The 19,375-nt window shown below is 40.2% G+C and overlaps 1 pseudogene; it reads right to left on the reverse strand.

Annotated features, from left to right (window-relative positions):
- LOC125896169 (alanine aminotransferase 2-like) overlaps nt 1–18,553 on the reverse strand; it is a 33,787-nt pseudogene extending 15,234 nt beyond the window's left edge.
- Nucleotides 18,554–19,375: the final 822 nt, after the last annotated feature.

Raw genomic sequence — 19,375 nt, forward strand, 5'->3', positions numbered from 1 at the left:
GATCAAAAATTATTTGCTCCTACACCGTTTATCATAACTGCTTCAAACTTGCCCAAATTACAGCTCTACCCCTGCTGAACATTACTTGTGAAGGACTTTGTCATAACTTGAACGGTTTGGATTTTAGAAGCGTTAGAAGGTGCAGGACACAACTCCTCATGATGATCTCTGGAAGAAAAGATGAGGGCCAACACACTGTAAACCTGTGATTAAGGTGACATTTTTCAGTCCATAGACATACAAGCTTTATATGTTTGCGTTCAGAACAAATTTATCTATCTGGTGATGTTTTCAGATTGAAGATGGGACCCACGGTTTGGCATCTGGAAGCATTTGTTTGAGAAAGTTTCAAGCCATTCTGCTCTGTGTCTGAGCTGCATGCAGTCCTTAATTAGCATAACAAAGGCTTCACTCTGACAGTCTGTGTGTCAGAGTGAAGTGTGTATGTGTGTGGTCACACAGACATGAGGTTTTAAATTACTTTAAAAATGACCTTAAAAGTATTTCCATGTATTTTATCAATTTTATGTCTCTGAAACCAAGAGACTGACCTGGAGGGTTGCAGTAAATCACCTCATTTCAAGTACAAGTCAGTAACAGTGTTACAAACATCAGGAAAGAATATACATCTTTGAGGAAATGTTACATTCAACAACACAGTAGTCTCATCAAACACCTTTCTTTTGATGTAATTGACAGAAAAATTAAATGCTGTGATTTTGATGCATACAACATTATGTATACTTCGTGCAATCTGTAACTTTGTCTGCCACAAACAGGAAGTATGTGAACATGTGAGATATGTCAAAATGTCAGCAAACTCTCTCTCTCTCTCTCTCTCTGTCCCCCGCTCTCTCTCTCTCTCTCTCTCTCTCTCTCTCTCTCTCTCTCGTGTCCTGTTACTACATGTCAGTAACTCGGCCTCTTCTTCAGAGCCTTTGTGCTCCACTGTCTTGCAGGTTAACTTCTATCACAAACTGTCAAAGTTTCATTAGGTCACATGGCTTATGTCTACAAATTGCAAAATATACGCTCACACCACCTTCATAAGAACCCTTTACAGTTTTTAAAATTTTGTTTGACTTATGATTCTGGCTATTGTGGTACAACATGTGGGAAGTATATATTAATATCTGATGGTATACATATGTGACAATAATCATATGTGTGTAATAACAGGAGAAGTATGGCACACACAGACAGAAACGGACACACACACACACAAACACACACACACACACACACCAGTCCCTATCCCCCTCTCTCTCTCTCTCTCTCTCTCTCTCCCCCCTCTGTCCTCTTTCTCCCTTCTCTCCCTCTCTGCATGTTGAGAACTCGGCCGTCTATGTCTGTCCGTCTGTGTTTCTCATACTTCTACTGTTATTATACACATATGATTAGTGTCACATATGTATACAATCAGATATTAATTCAACATATTGTACTATAATTGCCAGAATTATAATTATAATAATATTACTTTTATTAATGTTGTTGTAAGCTACATTATGTGCAATAAACATTTGGGAGCTGCTATGACAGATTGCCAGTCTGATCCTTGTGCACAGTGTTATTAAAACAAATAAATATAAAAACGACAGAGGTTTGATTTGAGCTGAGGATGAATTTGTGCAGTGTAATATTTGAACGTTAAGACAAAAAGTGATGCTCAAAGAAATGACTGATCTGCAAAAATTCAGTAACTTAAGACAGTCCTGAGTAACAAAGAAATGTGCAGCAGGTTAACTTCTATCACAGCGGTGCCTGGCTGGTGACATGTGAGGTTGTGTTGCTGCTGTAGTGTGAAATGCCTGCTGATTTTGTTATCATTAGTTATTAGTCAAACTGAGCTTGAAGTCACCTAATGACATGGTCATTAATTAGCATAACAATGGCTTCACTCTGACAGACACAAGCCTGTGTGTGTGTGTTTGTGTGAGTGATGTTATTTGAATGTAAGGTGACGTTTTTCACAAATTCTGTCGAACAAAAATTATTTGCTCCTACACCGTTTATCATAACTGCTTCAAACTTGCACAAAGTACAGCTCTACCCCTGCTGAACATTACTTGTGAAGGACTTTGTCATAACTTGAACAGTTTGGATTTAGGAAGCATTAGAAGGTGCAGGACACAACTCCTCATGATGATCTCTGGAAGAAAAGACGAGGGCCAACACATTGTAAACTTGTGATTAAGGTGACATTTTTCAGTCCATAGACATACAAGCTTTATATGTTTGCGTTCAGAACAAATTTATCTATCTGGTGATGCTTTCAGATTGAAGATGGGACCCACGGTTTGGCATCTGGAAGGATTTGTTTGAGAAAGTTTCAAGCCATTCTGCTCTGTGTGTGAGCTGCATGCAGTCCTTAATTAGCATAACAAAGGCTTCACTCTGACAGTCTGTGTGTCAGAGTGAAGTGTGTGTGGTCACACAGACATGACAGTATAACATTTACCAAACTCATTCCTAAAACTTTGTCATACATATGTGACAATAATCATATGTGTATAATAACAGTAGAATTATGGCACACACAGACAGACACGGACACACAGAGACACACAGACAGACAGACACCCACACACACACACTCCACTCCCTTTTATTATACACATATGATTAGTGTCACATATGTATACAATCAGATATTAATCCAACATATTGTACACACTCCACTCCCTGCACCCCCCCTCTCTCTCTTTCTCTGTCTCTCTCTCTCTCCCCCCTCTGTCCTCTTTCTCCCTTTTCTCCCTTTCTGCATGTCTAACTCGGCCGTCTATGTCTGTGTATGTTATACTTCTACTGTTATTATACACATATGATTATTGTCACATATGTATACTATCAGATATTAATTCAACATATTGTACCACAATTGCTAGAATTATAATTTTAATATTATTGCTACCATTAATGTTGTTGTAAGCTACTGTCATGATCATCTCTCCTGCATCTCTCTCTGTCTCCCCTTCTGTTTCATGGGGTCCTGAGGATAGAGGGATGTTGTATGCTGTAAAGCCCTGTGAGGCAAATTGTGATTTGTGATATTGATTGATTGATTGATCGATATTTGTTTCTTGACTCAACAGCATTCAGTGACAGTATTTCAGTTACAGATGTAGTAAATTTAAAGACTCTGCAATGTTGCACCATTGCTCATTCAGAAATATTAACAAATAATTTGCAATATTAGGCTATAGGAATTATGTTCCATCAGTGTGACTAATAACATCATTGATAGAGATTATTAGTCATTGATAGTACGTCTTTGAAGCGTCATAAAGATTTTTAAAATGTAAACAATAAGACCTACATATTATGAGCATTAAACATTTCAGAGCTGATCTGACAGACTGACAGTCTGGTCCTTGTGCACAGTGTTATTAAAACAAATAAATATAAAAACGACAGAGGTTTGATTTGATCATCACACATGTCAACGTTTCATTAGGTCACATGGCTTATGTCTACAAATTGCAAAATATATGCTCACACCACCTTCATAAGAACCCTTTACAGTTTTTAAAACTGAGTTTGACTTATGATTCTGGCTATTATGGTACAACATGTGGGAAGTATATATTAATATCTGATGGTATACATATGACAATAATCATATGTCTACAATAGCAGTAGAAGTATGGCACACACAGACAGACACAGACAGACACATGCTCCACTCCCTGTTCTCTCTCTCTCTCTCTCTCTCTCTCTCTCTCTCTCTCTCTCTCTCTCTCTCCCCCCTCTGTCCTCTTTCTCCCTTCTCTCCCTCCCAACACACTGTAAACCTGTGATTAAGGTGACATTTTTCAGTCCATAGACATACAAGCTTTATATTTTTGCGTTCAGAACAAATTTATCTATCTGGTGATGTTTTCAGATTGAAGATGGGGCCCATGGTTTGGGATCTGGAAGGATTTGTTTGAGAAAGTTTCAAGCCATTCTGCTCTGTGTGTGAGCTGCATGCAGTCCTTAATTAGTATAACAAAAAACTCGCACACATTATTCTTCAACGTGTCCTTATCAATTATTGTGCGTAACTTCTTAATCCTCAAATGGTTTGGATATAATGGCGTGTTACAGGTGATGTGCTCCCAACCCTCCTGAGGATTTGTTGTGCCACCTGGACCCACGAAAATGCCCGCTGTGACGGGTAGGAACCACTTAGAAAGACCAAACCAAAACTGTCTCGTTCGTCTCATCAAGACCTACAAATGTCGCGCTGCAAACCCTGATCTAACTCCAACAGGAAGTGCGCTGTTGTTATTTGAATGTAAGATGACGTTTTTGACAAATTCTGTCGATCAAAAATTATTTGCTCCTACACCGTTTATCATAACTGCTTCAAACTTGCCCAAATTACAGCTCTACCCCTGCTGAACATTACTTGTGAAGGACTTTGTCATAACTTGAACGATTTGGATTTAAGAAGCGTTAGAAGGTGCAGGACACAACTCCTCATGATGATCTCTGGAAGAAAAGATGAGGGCCAACACACTGTAAACTTGTGATTAAGGTCACATTTTTCAGTCCATAGACATACAAGCTTTATATGTTTGCATTCAGAACAAATTTATCTATCTGGTGATGTTTTCAGATTGAAGATGGGACCCACGGTTTGGCATCTGGAAGGATTTGTTTGAGAAAGTTTCAAGCCATTCTGCTCTGTGTGTCAGCTGCATGCAGTCCTTAATTAGCATAACACAGGCTTCACTCTGACAGTCTGTGTGTCAGAGTGAAGTGTGTATGTGTGTGGTCACACACACATGAGGTTTTAAATTACTTTAAAAATGACCTTAAAAGTATTTCCATGTATTTTATCAATTTTATGTCTCTGAAACCAAGAGACTGACCTGGAGGGTTGCAGTAAATCACCTCATTTCAAGTACAAGTCAGTAACAGTGTTACAAACATCAGGAAAGAATATACATCTTTGAGGAACTGTTACATTCAACAACACAGTAGTCTCATCAAACACCTTTCTTTTGATGTAATTGACAGAAAAATTAAATGTAGTCTTTTGATGCATACAACATTATGTATACTGAGTGCAATCTGTAACTCCTCTGCCAAAAACAGGAAGTATGTAAACATGTGAGATATGTCAAAATGTCAGCAAACACTCTCTCTCCTCCCTGTCTCCCCATCTCTCTGTCTCGTGTCCTGTTACTGCATGTCACTAACTCGGCCATACTGCATGTCAATAACTCGGCCTCTTCTCCAGAGCCTTTGTGCTCCAGTGTCTGAGGTTGACTTCTATCACAGCGGTGCCTGGATAGTGTGATGTGTGAGGAATTTTCGAAATATAAGCTCACAATACCTTCAAAAGCACCCTTTACATGTGACATTGAGCTTGACAATGATTGCATACATTAGTTGTATACCCAAGCTTTTAACAGATGAAGAGGTTTAAAATTATTGTAAAAATAACCATAAATGTATTTCCATTTATTTGCACTAATTTGATTTCTCTTAATTCAAGTGATTGATGTGGAGGGTTAGAGCTAATTACATAATTTCAAGTGCAAGTCAATCATAGGAAAGAATCTATTTCTTTGAGGAAATGATATATGAAAAATTACAAGCTATTTTGTTTAATAACTGATGAGTCTTTGTAAAAATTATTGTCTTTTGTTATTCACTGTCCTTTATAATTCATGATTTTTCCATGGTAATGTTCTGGTATTGTGTTAAAATTTTGTTTGTAGTTATGCATTGTTATATTTGCAGTATAATGTTTACATAGCAAACCAGAGTGAAGTGTGTGTGTGTGTGTGTGTGTGTGTGTGTGTGTGTGTGTGTGTGTGTGTGTGTGGTCACACAGACATGACAGTAAAACATTTAAAAAACTCATTCCAAAAACTCTGAAAGAAATGCCTGATAACAAAAACCTGTAAATACAATATGTCCTGGTGAAAGTCTTTAACTCATGAAGAATGGGAATATATGTAGTCCTGCTCACTTTCTGCACTGACATTAACTAGTATATATTTGTGTGTGATTGCTGCACCTAGATCCTCAAAGCAGCCAGTTCACATCACTCAAACTTTCACTAGGTCACATGAATTCAAGTGAATATGTATGTGTTGTTTGATCATCACACATGTCAAAGTTTCATTACGTCACATGGCTTATGTCTACATCTTTCAAAATATACGCTCACACCACCTTCATAAGAACCCTTTACAGTTTTTAAAATTGAGTTTTACTTAAATAACAACACCAATTTTGATGCATTATCATTTTTGGGGGCAGTTTCTATTTTTTCAATAAAAATACACACTGTTCCCCTCCAGGACTTTTTTTGTCTTTGTTGAAAAACAACCATAAAAATATTAATTTTTTTTTTGATTTTTAACTCCAAGTCAGAGTATACATACCAAATATTCATTGTGGGTGTATGTATGAGAGAGAACGACAGGGAGAGAGAGATAAAGAGAGAAAGAGAGGAAAGGGAGAGAGAGAGAGAGAGAGAGAGAGAGAGATGGAGAAAAATAATAATGTAACCTTAAAGCAACCTGCAGCTCATAATTTGTAATTTTTAGCGACACAATTACACACACATACATACACACACACACACACACACACTCCACTCCCTGTCCCCCCTCTCTCTCTCTCTCTGTCTCTCTTTCTCCCCCCTCTGTCCTCTTTCTCCCTTCTCTCCCTCTCTGCATGTCGTTAACTTGGCCGTCTGTGTCTGTGTGTGTCATACTTCTACTGTTATAATACACATATGATTAGTGTCACATATGTATACAATCAGATATTAATTCAACATTTGTAGGTCTTAGTATATATTTGTTTCTGTTTGCTGCACTTAGACCCTCTCAACAGCCGGTACATATCACTCAAGCTTTCACTAGGTCACATGATTTCAATTGAATATGGATGTGTTGTTTGATCATCACACACGTCAAAGTTTCATTAGGTCACATGGCTTATGTACACAACTTGAGCTGGGAGATGACGGCGTGGGGGGACGACGGCGGGGGGCCAAGGTCCCTCCCAACGCTGCTTGCAGCTTTAATTTTATTTGTTATCTTTTGCATATGTGTGGCTGCTCCGTGTGTGTCTGAGCAGAGTGCACGCACGTTGTGCACCCGCCTAGATACACATATTACTTACTTGTTTAACAGTGAAATATTGCGCTGTTGACTTTAGACCAGGTTTTTGTTGGTCACTGGCGCATTTGCTTTATACGTCATCTAACTGGCAATGCGCCATGACTGCGCCTGGCCACTCCTCATTTTTAGACCAACACACCCAGAGAAGCGCAAGTTCATTTGCTAGTTAGACGACAAGGGCGCAGGGCGTGAAAATGACAACTTCGCCTGCATCTAAATAGCAATGACACTTGCGACATGGATTATGCGCCCTCCGCCGTCCGCTTTAGACCATCTAAATAGGGCCCTATGTGTGGTCATATGTCTACAAAGTTGCGTGGTGATCAGTGAAACCCTGGAGATGTTATACACCTTTATGTGATGAGCCACGCCCTCCGTAATATTTATTGCCTTATAGAAGCTCAGTTTTAGTAAGTTTTCCAACTTTTGCCAAGAGGGAACTTTAGATATTGGCCCCTAGATTATGTTCACCGAGTTTCATGCAGATCGGCTAAACTTCCTAGGAAGAGATCGATTTTAAGTGCTTTTCAAAAAATTCAATTCCAGGCTATAACTGTAAGTTATGGGTTCTTGAGGCAAATTTGTTCCTCATGAGGAGAGGCATCTCTGTGCAAAGTTTCATGTCTCTACGACATACGGGGCATGAGATATGCCCATTCAAAGTTTGCAATTTCAATCGGTTGCTATAGTGCCCCCCTTTGGCCAATTGATGTAATATTGCTTTATTCGCATCCTCCCATGACCCTCTACCACTGTGCCAAATTTCACATGGATTGACCAAGTCAGTGAGGAGAAAAACGTGGAACAGACACAGAGACACACTCACAGACAGAGTTTTGGTCATTATATAGTAAGACTGCATTCTGACAAAAAGGAACAAACATTGTTTTACAGCTATGAATATAGTATAGAACCAGAAGTACCGCTTGAAAAACAGCCAAGTTGCAGTCACATATCCTCCTGAGACCCTGTGTCCTCATAGGAGGACGTTGCATGTTGGGTTCACTTGACCTTATACTTCATTCTACTTAACTTAGACCTGTTGTCCTCGTTCATGGACACTTCTTTTGTGCCATGTAGTGGTAGTAAGAGCACAACACACTAATCCACGTAAAATTAGAAAAGCACTCGGAGAGCGCAGACCTCCACCAAGCAGCTCGGATTTCCCACCATTTTATTATTTTATCCACTTCGCTTCAACCGATCACCACCAAAATGTTATCATCTGTTCCTTGTCCCATTATCAACCTTTCCTGAAAATTTCATCAAAATCCGTTCAGAAATTTTTGAGTTATTTTGCAGACAATCAAACAGACAAACAGACCAACGTTGGCGAAAACATAACCTCCTTGGCAGAGGTAACAAGATGACAGCCACCTTTGCCAAGTCAGTCTGCAGCCGATCCCGACAAAGGTGGACAAGGTCCAAAACCTGATCACATTTTATGGTAAACTTGTTTATTTATGATTAATAATGTTTGTTGTTTGATACGGCAACAAATTTGACCAATTTTAGCCACATTAACAAGCTAAGACACTGTTAATTACACTCTTAATTATTGTCGTCAATGTTTAGTTTTTATACTTATCAGACCCTACTGATCCCAATAGCTAGGAGAAATTATAACTGTGAACCAAACAAAAGTTTGGGTCTCAGGAGGATATCTGTGAAAACATGAATGCTTCACACACACCTTCAACCCGGTAGCACAGAAGATCTATACCATCAGCACAGCTTCAAGGTGGGCACCCAAGATTAGTGTCACCAATTCAGCATCTGACCAAATGTCTCAGTTCCGGAGTTGTGACGTTAAGTAAAAGCCAGAAAAGTGTTTTTGCAGAATATTATGATGTCACAGGGAAGGTGACCTTTGACATTTTGGAAATAAAATGTCATCACTTCAACATTTTATCCTATTACACATTTGTGTGAAATTGTGTTATGATTAGCTCATAAATTCCTGAGTTATGGCCAAAAACATGTTGTGAGGTCACAGTGACCTTCGAGCACCAAGTGAACATTTGAGGAAATTTCCTCAAGGCCTCCTTGAGATGTCACATTCACAATATATAAACCTTTATTTAATCAGGTAAGTCCCATTGAGATGGAGATCTCATTTTCAAGAGAGACCTGAGTACATAGATAGTAACATAGAATAAAACAAATCAATCTAAAAAGTGCAATGTAGCACAATATAAATATAAATAAATAAATATATATATATATATATATATATATATATGTGTGTGTGTGTGTGTGTGTGTACAAACATACACACGTATATACACACACACACATATATAAAGACATACAGTACAGGCCAAAAGTTTGGACACACCTTCTCATTCAATGCGTTTTCTTTATTTTCATGACTATTTACATTGTAGATTCTCACTGAAGGCATCAAAACTATGAATGAACACATGTGGAGTTATGTACTTAACAAAAAAAGGTGAAATAACTGAAAACATGTTTTATATTCTAGTTTCTTCAAAATAGCCACCCTTTGCTCTGATTACTGCTTTGCACACTCTTGGCATTCTCTCCATGAGCTTCAAGAGGTAGTCACCTGAAATGGTTTCCACTTCACAGGTGTGCCTTATCAGGGTTAATTAGTGGAATTTCTTGCTTTATCAATGGGGTTGGGACCATCAGTTGTGTTGTGCAGAAGTCAGGTTAATACACAGCCGACAGCCCTATTGGACAACTGTTAAAATTCATATTATGGCAAGAACCAATCAGCTAACTAAAGAAAAACGAGTGGCCATCATTACTTTAAGAAATGAAGGTCAGTCAGTCCGGAAAATTGCAAAAACTTTAAATGTGTCCCCAAGTGGAGTCGCAAAAACCATCAAGCGCTACAACGAAACTGGCACACATGAGGACCGACCCAGGAAAGGAAGACCAAGAGTCACCTCTGCTTCTGAGGATAAGTTCATCCGAGTCACCAGCCTCAGAAATGGCAAGTTAACAGCAGCTCAGATCAGAGACCAGATGAATGCCACACAGAGTTCTAGCAGCAGACCCATCTCTAGAACAACTGTTAAGAGGAGACTGCGCGAATCAGGCCTTCATGGTCAAATAGCTGCTAGGAAACCACTGCTAAGGAGAGGCAACAAGCAGAAGAGATTTGTTTGGGCCAAGAAACACAAGGAATGGACATTAGACCAGTGGAAATCTGTGCTTTGGTCTGATGAGTCCAAATTTGAGATCTTTGGTTCCAACCGCCGTGTCTTTGTGAGGCGCAGAAAAGGTGAGCGGATGGATTCCACATGCCTGGTTCCCACTGTGAAGCATGGAGGAGGAGGTGTGATGGTGTGGGGGTGTTTTGCTGGTGACACTGTTGGGGATTTATTCAAAATTGAAGGCACACTGAACCAGCATGGCTACCACAGCATCCTGCAGCGACATGCCATCCCATCCGGTTTGCGTTTAGTTGGACCATCATTTATTTTTCAACAGGATAATGACCCCAAACACACCTCCAGGCTGTGTAAGGGCTATTTGACCAAGAAGGAGAGTGATGGAGTGCTGCGGCAGATGACCTGGCCTCCACAGTCACCGGACCTGAACCCAATCGAGATGGTTTGGGGTGAGCTGGACCGCAGAGTGAAGGCAAAGGGGCCAACAAGTGCTAAACACCTCTGGGAACTCCTTCAAGACTGTTGGAAAACCATTTCAGGTGACTACCTCTTGAAGCTCATGGAGAGAATGCCAAGAGTGTGCAAAGCAGTAATCAGAACAAAGGGTGGCTATTTTGAAGAAACTAGAATATAAAACATGTTTTCAGTTATTTCACCTTTTTTTGTTAAGTACATAACTCCACATGTGTTCATTCATAGTTTTGATGCCTTCAGTGAGAATCTACAATGTAAATAGTCATGAAAATAAAGAAAACGCATTGAATGAGAAGGTGTGTCCAAACTTTTGGCCTGTACTGTATATACATATACATATACCCATACATATAACATGAATCAGTTGAAACAAGTTAATAGCAGCAACAGTTAAAATTAGTCAGGTTTTTGACTAGATTTCTGAATCGACCCATTGGAACCAGAGTATCAAGCTTTAAAGTACACTGCAATTCGTTCCAGGTATATGGTGCAAAGAATCTAAAAGCAATCTTTCCCAAGTTAGTGTTAGTTCTAGGAACCTGCAGTACTAACCAGTCTTGCAAACGTGTGTTATGTGTTGCAGCTCTCCAACCAATAAGTGATGACAAATATGAGGGCAATTTTTGAAGAAGTGATATTGTTTAGGTTACTTTTTGGCTTTTTTTGTGCAAGAGTAAAACATGAGCTGACTTCCACACTTTAGGTATTATACCAGTTGAAGTAGTTAAATTAAAAATATGTGTAATGTACTCTGAAATTATTATCTGAAACTAAAAAAGCAATAACTTAATAACTTAATTCTATATCTAAAATCAATAGTTCATACTGCTTTGGCAGAGATATACTAACCAACTGGGATGTTTTAATGTTATTTTTGACATAGATTGCTACACCTCTGTCTTTGACCGTCTATATAAGATAGACGGTCACAGTGACCTTTGACCACTAAGTTCTAATCAGTTCATTGTTGAATCAAAATAGATGTGCCAAAACTGAAGACGGCAATCTTGGGATAACGCATTCACGAGAATGGGACAGATGGATGGAGGGACAGACAGAGGGACAGATGGATGGACAGACAACCCAAAAATAAAATCCCTCTTGCCACAGTTACCGCCGAGCTTGTAAAATAGTGTTTATAAACTGTTTCACAGCCCATGGTGGAATATATTGTCTTTTATAAGCATGCGTAGAAAACTGCAGGAACAAATTTACTGAACATGACAACATAATGGATAAAAAATATTTTACAACTTCTTTGTGGGACAGACATCTGCAAAGGCTGCATTTATTGTCTCAGTTAGTTTAAAACATTAAAAACAGAAAATGGTAAGCTACTTTTAATCTGGAAATTCATCAAAATACACACAGTAATTATCATAAAAATTGCTGTGATGTATAACTAAAAATAAATCAATCTAAATAATGAATTGATCAAAATAATAGTATATTAATAAAATCTATTTACCACTTTCTTTTTTCTAAATGTCCTGTTGACTAATTAGCAGACATACAGGACTGAGTATGTTTCCTTCTTGGCTGACAATATAGTAGAAATATGGTTATTAATATGGTTCATTTACATGTATGTGTACGTTTATAATTTTAGGCAGTATTTTTTAGGAGACTGCGCCTGAAATCATTTTGGATGAAACCCTTACTTGTGAGTATGTTTTATAGGAAGGATCTTCAGCTGTGGGCAGGTTGACCATGACCTCCAAAGCAAGCTGTGATAAAACTGGAGGGCTGACTGGCACTTTTTTTAAATGCATATTGACTGCTGGGTCCATGTTAATTACCTCCATATATCCTCCTCTCAGACCACACCTAAAGACAAGGTGAGCACACAGCAAAATGAGTCTACAGTCACCTGAGAGAAACAAGACTGTCCTCCAAAATACCACCACATAGTTCCAGTGCTGTGCAAGTTACTGAAAATTAGTGATAAGTTACAATTACTAGTTACCTCTCTCAAAAGTAATTGAATTACTTTGACACACAGCAAAGGGCCATGGGTTGGAATCAAACCCGTGGCTGCTGTGGCAAGGGCACAACCTTTGTACATGCCCCCTACCTCACTTGGTAGAGTGAGGTAGGGGGCACCCAGCACACAGTTATATAAACGTATTGTTGTTCATCCTACACGTTTCATTTTGCCCTCGTTCTGTAATGCTCATTTTTTATTGTGCTGTCCAGAGGGTGCTGTCTGTCTGCTGTCTACTGTCTGCCTGAGTCCATGTGAATGCAGCACAATGCTGATTGATTCATTCATCTTATTTATTCCACTAACATAAGGTTATTTGACGTTGGATCATTCATTCATTCATTCATCTTCTAACCGCTTCATCCTCTTGAGGGTCGCGGGGGGGCTGGAGCCTATCCCAGCTGACATCGGGCGAGAGGCAGGGTACACCCTGGACAGGTCGCCAGACTATCGCAGGGCTGACACATAGAGACAAACAACCATTCACGCTCACATTCACACCTACGGACAATTTAGAGTTACCAATTAACCTAGTCCCCAATCTGCATGTCTTTGGACTGTGGGAGGAAGCCGGAGTGCCCGGAGAGAACCCACGCTGACACGGAGAGAACATGCAAACTCCGCACAGAAGGGCTCCCACGCCCAGGATTGAACCGGCAACCCTCTTGCTGTGAGGTGACAGTGCTAACCACCACACCACCGTGCCGCCCTGGAAAGACTGTCATTTGGTTAAATATTTTCAAAGAAAAAACTGTCTAAGGTCATGTTGACTTTATTAATATATAACCCAGACTTCTCTCTTCCCATAAAGCTGGCTAAACATAACCATATAATCATTAACCGTGCCTAGATTGACACAAGAGAATATGTATTAGCCTTACATGGAAAACAAACAAATGTTCATTTAAATTCTTTCCTAAGCATCATAATCTGTCAACATTTGCTGTTGCAAATTTGTGGTATATAAATGTCATTTTTAGAGACAAGGTTTGTGATTTTCGTTCTTATTCTCTCCCTTTTCCTCTCAACTCTGCACACTCATAAACTGGAGTTACACATCTTTGTAAACCTGCCAATTTTTGATTGGTTCTTCACTCACCTCGAGCAAATCTGTCTGTTCATACCCACTGATGTTTGTATTAGCTTTGAATGCAAATACGCCACCTCTGATATTTAATTCCCATTCAGACTGAAAACACTTTGATAATGACAACTTTTGAGCAAAGTATATCAGATATTTGACCCATCAGTGACCCTGACACACCAGAGTGTCACAAATATAAGGACAGATGTCTATAGTCGAGCACAATCATTTTGTTTGATATGTCTAGACATCTGTAAGATCACAAGCACACCTGTGAAAATGAAACCTGCTGCTGTAAAATACATTAAAAATCTTCTGACTTTGTCCTAACAATGGACCATGGTGGCTTTAAGTGGGGTCATGTTTGTCTTGTGAAGGAGTCCACTTGAATGACCCACTGTTGTACGTGGTTTCAGAGAGCTCATGAGTTATAACCAAACCCGATATTTATACAATGAAGCCTTTGGTACTTTCTTGCTCCTAACATGATGAAGAAATTTAGTAACTGACCATTAATAAAACAAGAACACAGCAATGTCAATGTTGTGTTAATCATTTTCTGACATGATAAATTAAGTAAATTAATTAATTAATTAAATTAAGTAAGAAAATGCCATCTTTCAAGGGGTCATACAGTTAGCTGAGGAAAGGTTTGTTCTAAAGGAAACATCAGAGATACTCACTCTCCCATACAGGCACTGGATAAACAGTGGAAGGAGACTAACTCCACTGTCTCTGAGTACTCTTTTCCCATCTCAAACAGGACTCTCTTATAGGAAATAAACTCTTGCCCCTGTCCATACATGCAGTCCTGGTACACCTAGAAGGTTCAAGAAGACATGAAAAAGGGAGCTTGTGTGAGAATGAAAACTGATGAGGACAACTTTTATATTTCAGTTTCCTTGTGGAGCTTGGAATCACCTCTTCAGCCAACAGGATAAGGCCCTCAGTTGCAGCAAAACGAATCACTTCCTTTATTGTTTTCCTGTCTTGTACATGACCTAGAAGGGCAAATAATAGTGAGTATCAGACATTATAGTGTGGAGATCATTGAAAGTAGCTCATGTGTGTTGTTTACCTGTGGGGTTTCCTGGGTCGCCTTCCTTAAAGCTCGTTGCAGTTCATGTAGATCTACAGCCCATCCTTGGTCCTCCAACAGCTGGTACGGCACCAGTGTCACTCCAGACATATCCAGCAGGGGTGGTAGGGTGTGTGAGCAAGGCATTGGGATCAACACACCTGTCTGAGTGTCCCCCTCGCCACTGGCCATCAGGTGCAAAATCATCTTAACACAATAAAGAGCCATACAATTCAGAACATGGCAAATGCATGTTTTTATTGCTCATTAAAGTACTATTGGCATTGAGGAAAAATGTTCAGCTTCTTTCATTTATCCTCGCTGTGTCCATGCTGTTTAAATGGATCTGCCGCTGTCAACCTGTATACAATTCTTAAATAGCAGAGTATGAGAACTCGGGTTGGGTATCATTTAACAATTACAGTGACAGTGCCAATACCAGCACAGTGATGCTGAACCAGGTGAGTTCGTCATTCGATACCTTTTATTTATGCTTCAGTTAATACCCCTCAAGTGAATGGGAGCATTCAGTTGAATGAAATGCCACCAAAAGCCACAGGGGTGTAGCATAGTCATACTTTCAAATGTTTGATGACATCGTTGGATGACACCACACTCAACATCACAACAGACTATATGGATTGCAGCTACTGCTGTAATGTAGTATGACACTGTAACATGCTAAAACACTTAAGTATTATGGTCAACATTGTAAATATCAGCATGTTTGCATTTTCATTGTAAGCATGTTGGCATGCTAACATGAGTGTGACTTTAGACTTAGTTCCTACACTGGTTAATGGATGTTTATTCATAATGGACATGCACAAAAGCATGTTGTGTCCCTAAATAATACTCTTATAGCTAAAAATCTACTGATCATTTCTGAAAAAAAAAAGTTGTTTTCATCTTACCGACAAACACTTCTGAGAACCACAAGAGATAATGATATCTTCTCCACTCACTCCACCATCTCGCCTCGTGATGAACTCAGCAATGCTTTTCTGGACACATGGAATACCAAGGGGGGTTACAGAGTACGAACCTGTCATTGATAAATTGAATTGATCAGCCATCAGAGCAGAGTCAGAGAAATTCTGTGAACCATTCATTCATTCATCTTCTAACCGCTTCATCCTCTTGAGGGTCGCGGGGGGGCTGGAGCCTATCCCAGCTGACATCGGGCGAGAGGCAGGGTACACCCTGGACAGGTCGCCAGACTATCGCAGGGCTGACACATAGAGACAAACAACCATTCACGCTCACATTCACACCTGTGGACAATTTAGAGTTATCAATTAACCTAGTCCCCAATCTGCATGTCTTTGGACTGTGGGAGGAAGCCGGAGTGCCCGGAGAGAACCCACGCTGACACGGGGAGAACATGCAAACTCCTCACAGAAGGGCTCCCACGCCCGGGATTGAACCGGCAACCCTCTTGGGGTTGCCGGTTCCGGCAACCCACACCACCGTGCCGCCCCTGTGAACCATTTTGGGCCAAATGTTTTCAAATCTGTACAAATGAATATTAATCATTCTCACCAACACTCCCTCCACAGCAGGCCCCTAGAAACATGTGTGCCCTCTGCCTGACATCCTGAGGAAGACTGTTGTCTTTGAGGAGCTCAGGGTAAAGACACACTGCCACACACACACACACACACACACACACACACACACACACACACACACACACAGATGAATTATAAAGCACCAACCTGGCGAACAAATGAAGTAGGTGCCATCCCTGCCCTGTGGGGATCCCCTGAACTGACATCAATCACCTGCTGGAAGGGTTTGTTCACTCCCTATAACAAACAGTGTGAATTAGACATAAGCTCAGGTTGGTTGCATTTGTCAACCTTGACACTGCAGGATCCAAGGGTCTTCAGTCAGATGTGGATCATCCATGCATGGGACTGTAGAATCCACTTCTTTGCGGTGCAGGACCAGGTGATATGACAGGACGGATTTTTGTCCTACTTTTGACCAAAGAAGGTGCAGTTCACACAGCTGGATTAAGAGGTGGAGCCACAAGGTAGCTAACAGCATGGACTAAGAAACTGCGGAAATGAGGCACCACACAACACACCTAGTGGACAGCTTTGGTAATTCTTTGTTGGATGTGCTGTGGGGCATTCTCGGAACCCATCAGCTGAATTCGGCATCTGACTTTCGGCAGACGGCAATACAGCCGCTGGGGCAGACCACCGATTCTTTGGCATTCGGGTTTGATTTGGGTGGAGGAGGTGAATTTCCGTTTCTGACTTCCATTTATATATAAGTACTTTTTGTACTTTTGTACTGTATTTTTTTTTCTTTACTCCCATGCTCATCTCTGAAAATCCAAATATTTAAACATAAATCTAACCTTTTTTTGATTGTCCAAGTATATGAGAAACATCTAACAGGTTCATGTTAGGAATAAAAAACATCTTGCTTGTTTTCTGTACTGCACAATATTAGTCTAGCTAACTAGCTGCCCTGCAATAAGAACAAAGCTTATCTTTAGGCTTCTACATGTCATCAACTGGTGAGAACTTTTTACCCAGCACCTGTTCTGCTTTCTTTTAGGTCTTTTAGCATGAAAATATGTAAAGTATGTAGTCATCAAGTGCATACTTATCATTCCCATTTTACTTGTGCATTTTCCTTTTTATATATTTTGTGGTTGCGTTGTTAGAGGGAAGCTGAGGACAAGACTTTCATGGCAACGACAGCAGCTTGTGGTGGCTACAGAATGCTCCCTAACATAACAGGCTGCAGCATGTTGACTATCAGAAACCTAGACATTAATCATATTTAATTGAGTGAAAGAAGTAATAGGAAATTCATTATTTCCGTTTAGTAAAAAAGCCAGGCCAGGAATTCTACTACTATTATTTATGCTACTCAGTCAGGCCTTCATATTTGTGCTTTACCTGAATATTTCTATTTTCTGCTACTTTATATTTTACCTTGCTACAGCTGCAAGGGGAAAATTGTGCACTGTTTTACTCCATTACATTTGCCCAGTAACTATATATACAAGTTACATTTCATACTAAACATGTGATCAGGTTATAAAATGGGATGCACTGTTACAAATTAAACCACCCAGCATAAAGAGGTTAAACCTTTGACCACTACTCACTCAACCTCCAGAAGCTGTAATATCAAAAATGCAGGCATGTTGATGCATAAGTAACAAAAGTGCAATAATACAGTATGTATAATGACATAACACTGATAGGCTAATAGAGTTTTTTTATTACTATTATTATTATTATTATTATTATTTTACATTGTAGAATTGTTACTTTTAACTAAAGTAACATTGTTGCCGGTAATCTTCTCATATTGTTAAATACATTTCTTTAAAAAATAAAATAAAAAGCTTCAAAACCCTCAAAGCTTCAGACACACAGTTTATAGAACTTTTGTCCTGAAAGTTCACTTTCTAATTTAAAAACTACCAATTCAAATCTGCTGTCAGATTGTTCTCTCTTCTCCTTCTTACAGCAGTGAACTAAAACATGTTGCTCAGATTGGTTCAGGTGTATCACACCTGTGACTCACCTGTGTGATCTCCTCTGTGATACGTGCAGCCAGACTCTGCAGGCTCGTTGGGGCTCTGATCCCCCGCACCGTGGGGTTCACCTGCTGCACGGAACTCATCTTTGTCTGACTGATGACGTCTCAGTGAGAAGCTCAGCACTGAGCCCTGAAGAAGGCTCGATGACGTAATAAAAACTGTTTGATCTTTGCACTTCTGCAAAATGACAGAAAGCCAGGGGCCAGTAGCAGCAGCCTCGTGCGTGTAGGCAGGGGCATTTCTAGGATTTGAGGACATTAGGGGATGAGTCTTGGACCTCCGTCCAGGGGTCCAGGGGATCCTCCACTAGCACTTTGTTAATAAACAAGCTCCATTTTGATTCTTCTTTTATGCATTCTGGAACCTTATGTATATGAGCAGTACCAAAATTATTCCCACTGTGAATCAGTTCATTTTTGTTGTGTATTAGAAAATAGTTGGGGGGGACCCAGCATCCTATCAGGGGCCTTGCTGACTGGCACTAAGAACATCATGGGCTCTAGTTTCCCGGCGCGGTGCAGGGTGGCGAACCCCACGCAGAGCTAGTTTCGAGCAACGCAACCCGAGGAGTGCTCAGTTTGGTAGTTTGGCAGACCGAGGTGCGCTGAGATGGGTGTAGCGGCGCAGCAGGGGGAGGTGTCGACAGATCCAGCTTGGCGCAGTGACAGCTTCGAGCCAAAAGGCTTCGCCGAAGGTGCGCTAAAAGCTCGCCAGCTGAAACCCTGTCTACTGTCAGCGCAGACGGAGCGCAGCCGGTGTAAGCTTAAGTTTGGCTGACTGGCGGACAGTGCGCACACGTCACCAAAACCTCACCTCATAAATACCCCCAAAAACCACTATTCAATGCAACTATCTGCAATCAGCACATAAATGTATCTCTATATCGACTGTCCCGTCACATCTGA

This window comes from Epinephelus fuscoguttatus, linkage group LG10 (assembly GCF_011397635.1).
Source record: "Epinephelus fuscoguttatus linkage group LG10, E.fuscoguttatus.final_Chr_v1".
Taxonomy (NCBI): Eukaryota; Metazoa; Chordata; class Actinopteri; order Perciformes; family Serranidae; genus Epinephelus; species Epinephelus fuscoguttatus.